Source organism: Marmota monax, unplaced genomic scaffold (genome assembly GCF_021218885.2).
Source record: "Marmota monax isolate L192 unplaced genomic scaffold, Marmota_monax_Labrador192_F-V1.1 WCK01_AAM20220418_F8-fsc00160, whole genome shotgun sequence".
NCBI classification, from domain to species: Eukaryota; Metazoa; Chordata; class Mammalia; order Rodentia; family Sciuridae; genus Marmota; species Marmota monax.
In genome coordinates this window covers 1627123-1633670 of record NW_026694183.1, presented here as the reverse complement: position 1 = coordinate 1633670, position 6548 = coordinate 1627123, and the positions used below count along the sequence as shown (strand labels likewise).

Here is a 6548-nt window from a genome sequence, read left to right as displayed (position 1 = left end):
ACAGTTGGCAGCAGCAGATCCAGGACTGAAGGGAACTTTGTTTCTTGATCTCCTGGGGTGGCCCTTTTCTCAGAATCCCTGAACCCCCTTTATCAAGAACCCTGTTTTACAGATGGAGAAATCGAGGCTCAGGGAGAGAACATGAATGTGTGAGACCCGAGCGTGAGAGTGTGACATTGAATGGAAGACCGCCACGTGTAGAACATAGCTTTTCTCTGAGACTTTATTTTTTGGGCCGCGTTGGGGAAGATTGGAGGAGACAGGAAACCTGCCTTTCTTCTTCTTGTCCTGGGAGGGTCCTGCCACTAGGCGGCGCCAGCGAGTATTTGTCCATAGGTGGTTCTTTCCACAGCTTGAGGGAGGAGGGCCAGGGCCTGGACCCCTGGGTCAGCGGGAGGAGGACTGGGGCTCTGCAGTCCAGGGTCCCTGAAGTAAGGGGAGGCTTGCCAAGAGAACAGCAGTATATCTGAGGGTCTGGGCAAGGGGCAGGTACATGAACCCCTGCAAAGCCGGGGCAGAGAGGATGTATTGGGGTTTGTCAGACCCTGGGTCGGCACCGTGGTTGTGTGGCCTGCAGTTCATTGTCCCCATCTGGTGGCAGGCATAGGTTGGTATACAGTTGGATGAGTGAGTATCCCTCAGGGGACTCCTCCAAAGGACTGGAGGACCTGCGGCCACTATGGGGCTCCAGACACCGGCACCCCAGAGCTGCCCTGGGGTCTTCTCCCCACAGTGACTGTTGCGCTTCTGCTCCTCCCTCCCCGTGGCCCTGAGAGCTGGCCTCTTTCTGGAGACCAACAAGCGGGCTTAGGGCGGGATGCTGGCTGCAGATTACCAAGGAGAGGTGGCGGAGCAGGGCTCCCGGGGCTGAGTCCAGGCTCTGCAGGAAGCGGGGAGGGAGGGAGAGAGAGAGGAGAGAGAACAGAGGAAGAAAGGACAGGCGGTCGGTGGGGGGATGGGGGGCATCTCCTGGGTCTCAAGCAAAGGCTCAGTCTGAGCCATGGTCCAGTCCCCAACCTTGGACCCTGATTAATTTTATGTGTCAACTTGACTGGACTAAGGGATATGCAAATATTAGGTGTGTTTCTGAGGAATTTCTAGGAGAGATCAGCATCCAGCAAAGATCTGGCTCCGCCCCTGGGCGTGGCCTTCATCCAGTCCACCGAGGGCGGGAACAAAGAAAAAGTCCCTCCGTCCTTGAGCTGGGCTATCTGTCCTCCCTGCCCTTGGACACTGGTGCTCCTGCTTCTCTGTCTTCTGCACTTGGGCTGAATCACACCACTGGCTTCCTGGTTCTGCAGGTCAGACGGGAGATGGCAGGACTCTGGCCTCCGTAATCACCAGGGCCGACTCCCTCTTGTGCGTCTATAAATCCTGTGGGCTTTATGTTTCTGGGAAACTCTAACACTGACCCTCCTCTTCCCTCATCCAGCCCCCACCAAACACAAACAATGAAAATGAGAGGACTTCCACCCCCACCCTTCCTCAGACGCACACACGCTCCTTCCCCCATCTGTTCCTCTGGACCACACAGAGGTACACATGTCACCTGCAGGCAGGAGGAAGAGAGCCCGGTGCTGGGCTGGGTGCACACACACACACACACACATGCGCGCGCGTGCACACACACATGAATGGCACAGGTTTGGTCCCAGAGTTTGTGCATTTCAGCAAATTCGTTATCACACTAGGTCACATATGTGGCCATAGTCAGCCATGGACAACTGGACCTGCACACTTAGGTTCTGACAAGGACAGCGCTCTAAGATGAATACTCTTGGCGGGTGTCAGGTGGCACTTCCAATAACCAGCACAGATGTTCACGAGGGAATGCAGATGGACGGTTAGGACTTGGACACACACACACAGAGACCCCATCTAGCCTCCAGTGTGGCCGGGACATTGATGTCACCCAGGCACACGCCACACACAGGACCCGGACATGCAAGGGAAGATCTTACTAAGGTGCATAGGGAGAGACGCCAAGGTGCCCTCAGGCCCCTGAGACAAAGGCAGTCAAGGTTCTGTGGTACAGTGGCCACACCCAGAGGCCACCCACCTGGGTTCACACATACCAGCTCTGAGTCCTCGAGAAACTCAGTTGACTACAGTGAGCTTCCATCTCCTCCTCTGTTATGTGGGGGCTCTCAAGGGTTAAATGGGAAACTGTGTGTGTGTGTGTGTTTACACATCTGGATGGGTGTGATAATGCCTGCCATATCATAACTGCTGCATAGCCAGATGTGCTGGTGCACACCTGAAATCTCAGCAGCTCAGGAGGCTGAGGCAGGAGGATCACAAATTCAAAGCCAATCTCAGCAACTTAGGCCCTAAGCAACTCGGTGAGACTCTGTCTTTAAGTAAAATTAAAAAGGTAAAAAGGATTAGGGATGTGGCTCAGTGGTTAAGTGCCCCTGGGTTCAATCCTCAGTACCAAAACAAACAAACAAACAAAACCCCCTGCTTTATAAACATGAGTTGTTTTAATCAGATACATGATTTATTTAGGGGACATATGTATGGATACTCACATTGTGGAAATCAGTCCTCCATTTCCTTTGGATGTGTGAACAGTATGCTTGGGGCATTTGCAGCCCCGGGGCTGGACATACACACACCTCAGGCAGACCTTAAAGTACAATCCAACACACACACTCACATACACACGCACGCACGCACGCACGCACACGCACGCACACACAGAGCAGGAAGGGTGCTCCTTAGAACCTGGCCGCTGGCACTGTGGGAACATAAAGTGAAACACAGCTCAACGGCCTGTGTGTCCATCAGCCACCCCCAGGCGTCTCCCCTCCTCTCAGTGCCCGGCGTCTGGGGCTCTGCCGTCTCAGGGACTCCGCTCTGTGTGTCTGCTTCTGACTCAGCGTCTGCCTGACTGTGTCGACCCATCTCCATCCTGGCCCCCGTGTCCTCCCACACACAGTGTTACACAGAGATCTCTTATGTCCGGGGTTCCTTCTCCAACGCCAGGCTCCAGCCTGACACCATGCAGGCCACACCCACTGGGTCCCGTGTGGGCAGCAGGGCCTGTCCTACCAACAGGACGTCGCAGTGCAGCTGGGTGCTTTACAGCTCATAGGCCGACGCTGTGGGAAGCCGCGGACAGTGGCTTTGGGTGGTTGCTCTGGGGCACCCTGTACTTGCCTGGCGCACCCTCTTGGGGCTGTGTGGGCAGGTGGTTCCCCGCAAGCTGAGTGAGGGACAGACCAGAGTAGGCCACCTGGTCCACTGACCCTTTGGGATCCTATTACCTTCACCCCAGACTCTGAAGCCACTGGCCGTGGTGTCCCCTGCCACTTGCCCCTGGTAGCTGACCTCCGCTCCTGCCCTCCTGTCCTTGGACCCAACCCTCTAGGTCAGGATCACATCAGGACTTCAGGAAATGCCATGTTCCCAGTCTCCTCCATTTTCTCCCCAGGGACCTGTGAGAGTAAGTCCCATGTCCCTCTACACCAGGGGCTGGGCACAGACTCTTCCTCTGTCACAACCCAAGAATCGCAGACCCCCTGCTTCCTCACAACCAGCAGCCCAGACCCCAGGACCTGCCTCGGTACAGGACGTGGTGGTGGGTAGCAGAGAGAAGCCGCACCGTCCACCTGCCCAGCCCAGCCCAGCCCAGCCCACCAATGCGGACCCCGCCTGGAGAGGGGCCAAGGATTCCTGAGGATGGTCCTTGTCCCCAACCCTGACCCTTCCCACCCTTCCCCCTGCATTGTATTCACAGTTGCTGCTGTGGATTTCTGCAGATGTCTCTGGCTTTTAAAACTAGACTGCTGTCCTCTCTCTAGCTTGTACCGCTGCCCGTTCTCTCCAGACGTTCCTGTCTCTCCCTGTCCTGTTTCTGTAGGACTCGGGAGAGCAGAAGGCAAAAGAAACAGGGAGAGAAGGGCTCTGTGGCGGGGGTAGACACACACATGGGTGCACACAGGTGGCTCATTGGTCAGTTCTGGTCCCCAGCACAGAGCCTCTAAAACCCTTGGGATTTCCTGGATAATAAGCATATTTTGTTCTAATGACATGACTATTTTTTTTTTTGTACCAGGGATTGAACCCGGGGGGGTGCTTAGCCACTGAGCCACATCCCCAGCCCTTTTTTGCATTTTATTTAGAGACAAGGTTTCACTGAGTTGCTGAGGGCCTCACTAAGTTGCTGAGGCTGGCCTGTAATTTACGATCCTGCTGCCTCAGCCTCCAGAGTCACTGGGATTACAGGCATAAGCCACTGTGCCCAGCATGATGTGACTTTGGATTGGCCCCCCGGAAAGGAGTGTGGACGGGCTCCCTCCATTTCTCCCCCCCCCCTTTCTTCCTCAGTCTCTCTGGGAGACACAAGTGGCCACAGCACCACCTACTGACACTCTTTAATTTGCCCGCTGGGACTGAGAAAGCATTATTGCACAGTCTGATAGGTGTGGTCCCTCTCACCAAGATCCCTTCTAGGAACACACTGACTCATGTGGGTCACACACAGACATGAACATGTTTAGCTGTCACACAGATGGGTGCCACACTTTGGAAGGACGCAGCAGGCTGGTCTCAGGGACACACGAGCAGATTTGCAATACTCTGGTGGCAGGTCCAGACACCTGCACAGGTGTGCAGTGGCAACAGATGTGGAGTCACACGGACAAGTAATGACACCGCTGGGCACACAAGTCCTGGAAATCGTGTGTCACAGTGTGTAGGGTATTGCTGACCAGGAACTCGACTGAGCCCCAGGGTCCGAGTTTAGCTGGGTCACACATAGACATGGTGGATCACCTTCATGGATGACCTTCAGTGTCCAGCCCTCCAGAAGTCTGGCTGATCTGAGGCCCCAAAGCCCTCACTGTGAATCACACTGTCAGACTGTTGGGGGGTCCAGGCCCCGGGGCAAACAAAGTCACTCTAATCAGGCAGGAGAATCCCGAGGTGTGGACACGGCCTCCCAGGAGCCGAGGGCCAAGGCCTGACCCTTTGGACAAGGTCCAGCCTCTGCTGCACACTCTCCTTCACAAGGTCATGGCAAGACTCCGATGTGTATGTGAGGTGCTCGTGGGGCTACGGGAGCCACCACTGCATGGGGACAAGAGGCCACACTGCTGCTTGTGGTGCTCCACAGAGACTCAGGGTCAAATGGGCAAGAAAATGGGTTTTATGAAAGTCAGCTTTGAAGGATGATAGAAGAAACTTTTTTTTTTTTCTTAAAATTTCCATCTTCAGAAAACTCAGGAGCCAGGAAAGCTTTTTACAAGGGGCCAGGTAGGACTGGATGTGGTGGCGCCTGCCTGTGATCCCAGAGACTCTGGAGGCTGAGGCTGGAGGATTGCAAGTTAGAGGGCAGCCTCAGCAACTCAGTGAAATCCTGTTTCAAAATAAAAATAAAAAGGGCTGGGGATGTGGCTCAGGCAGGGATGCTACTGATGGGATGCTGATGGGATCCATCCCTAATTCTTACAAATGAACTACTGAGTGAATGAATGGGACAGCAGAGTGGGACAAAAGGCAGGTGGATATGCAGATTTATTAGCCAGACAACCTGCCAGTCTCAGCTTTTTATTTCTGCCCTTCATTTCTGCCTTGTGACCAGCACGCGCCTGGGTCTGTGCTGGCCTCGCTGAACACCTAGCCTGGGCCAGGCCAAAGGTCAGCACTTGCAAACACTCATCTCCTCCTCACAGCACCCTTCTAGGTGGATACTACTGGCATCATTGGACAGCAGAAGGGGTGCCCACTAGGTCAAGGTCACTCTGGATCCAGCGGTCTTCAGAGACTATGATCAGTTGCCATCTGCAGAGAAACTAATTATGACTTGATCTCTCTGCCCTGAAGAAGGTGGTGGTGACTTCATTAACTCCCTACCTGACTCTGCCCCTGGGGCTCTCTCAGACCGCCCCCTACCAAGTCCCATCAGCCCCTTTGCCTGCTCCCTCTCCACCTGCCCACTGCGCCAGGCTGGGGCCCTTCTGGACCCCCCTTGCAGGTGCAGCCTCAGTGCCCAATGCTTGCCAAATACTCGGAAGGGTCTGAGATTTTACTAACTTGCAAAGAAAAAGTCTGCTGCGGTGTCCAGATGCTGGAACACAGGACACTCTTGGGTCCAAGCTTCATTACTCACGGCAGGCAGAGCAGCGCGAGCCTCAGGTTTCCTCTCTGTTCAGACTCTGACCACAAATCCCACGGAGTCAGAGATCAGAGCAGCGCAGGCAGCTTCTGTGCAGCCGCAGTTTGCGCCACCGGCAAGGAACCCGAGCCCAGAATCCTTAATCTTCGATGGGCTACTTGCAAACCGGCCCAGCCTGTGTCCCTGAGGGAGCTACGTCTTCATTATCCGGGGCTGCAAATAGACCTGCCCTAGAGAGACATTTATTTATTCCCCGCAACAGTAAACAAGGCTGCTGTAAGAGAGATGTTATCTTTATTACCCAGGACGTAAGAAACCAGATCCGAGGCAGACAGAATCTGGCAAGGCTTCCCGCTCTGGGCAAACATCCTTGAAAAGGCAGCCCAGGGGCGGGGCACAGAAGACCTCAGAAACCCGTCCGGGCTGC

General features: G+C 54.8%; 1 long non-coding RNA gene across 1 annotated transcript; it reads right to left on the bottom strand.

Annotated features, from left to right (window-relative positions):
* Positions 1-4479: 4479 nt before the first annotated feature.
* LOC124107889 (uncharacterized) lies at positions 4480-6324 on the bottom strand. Its single transcript, XR_006856557.1, has 2 exons — positions 6040-6324; positions 4480-5362 (listed from the first exon to the last, which is right to left on the bottom strand). It is a non-coding gene; the product is annotated as an uncharacterized LOC124107889 (long non-coding RNA).
* Positions 6325-6548: the final 224 nt, after the last annotated feature.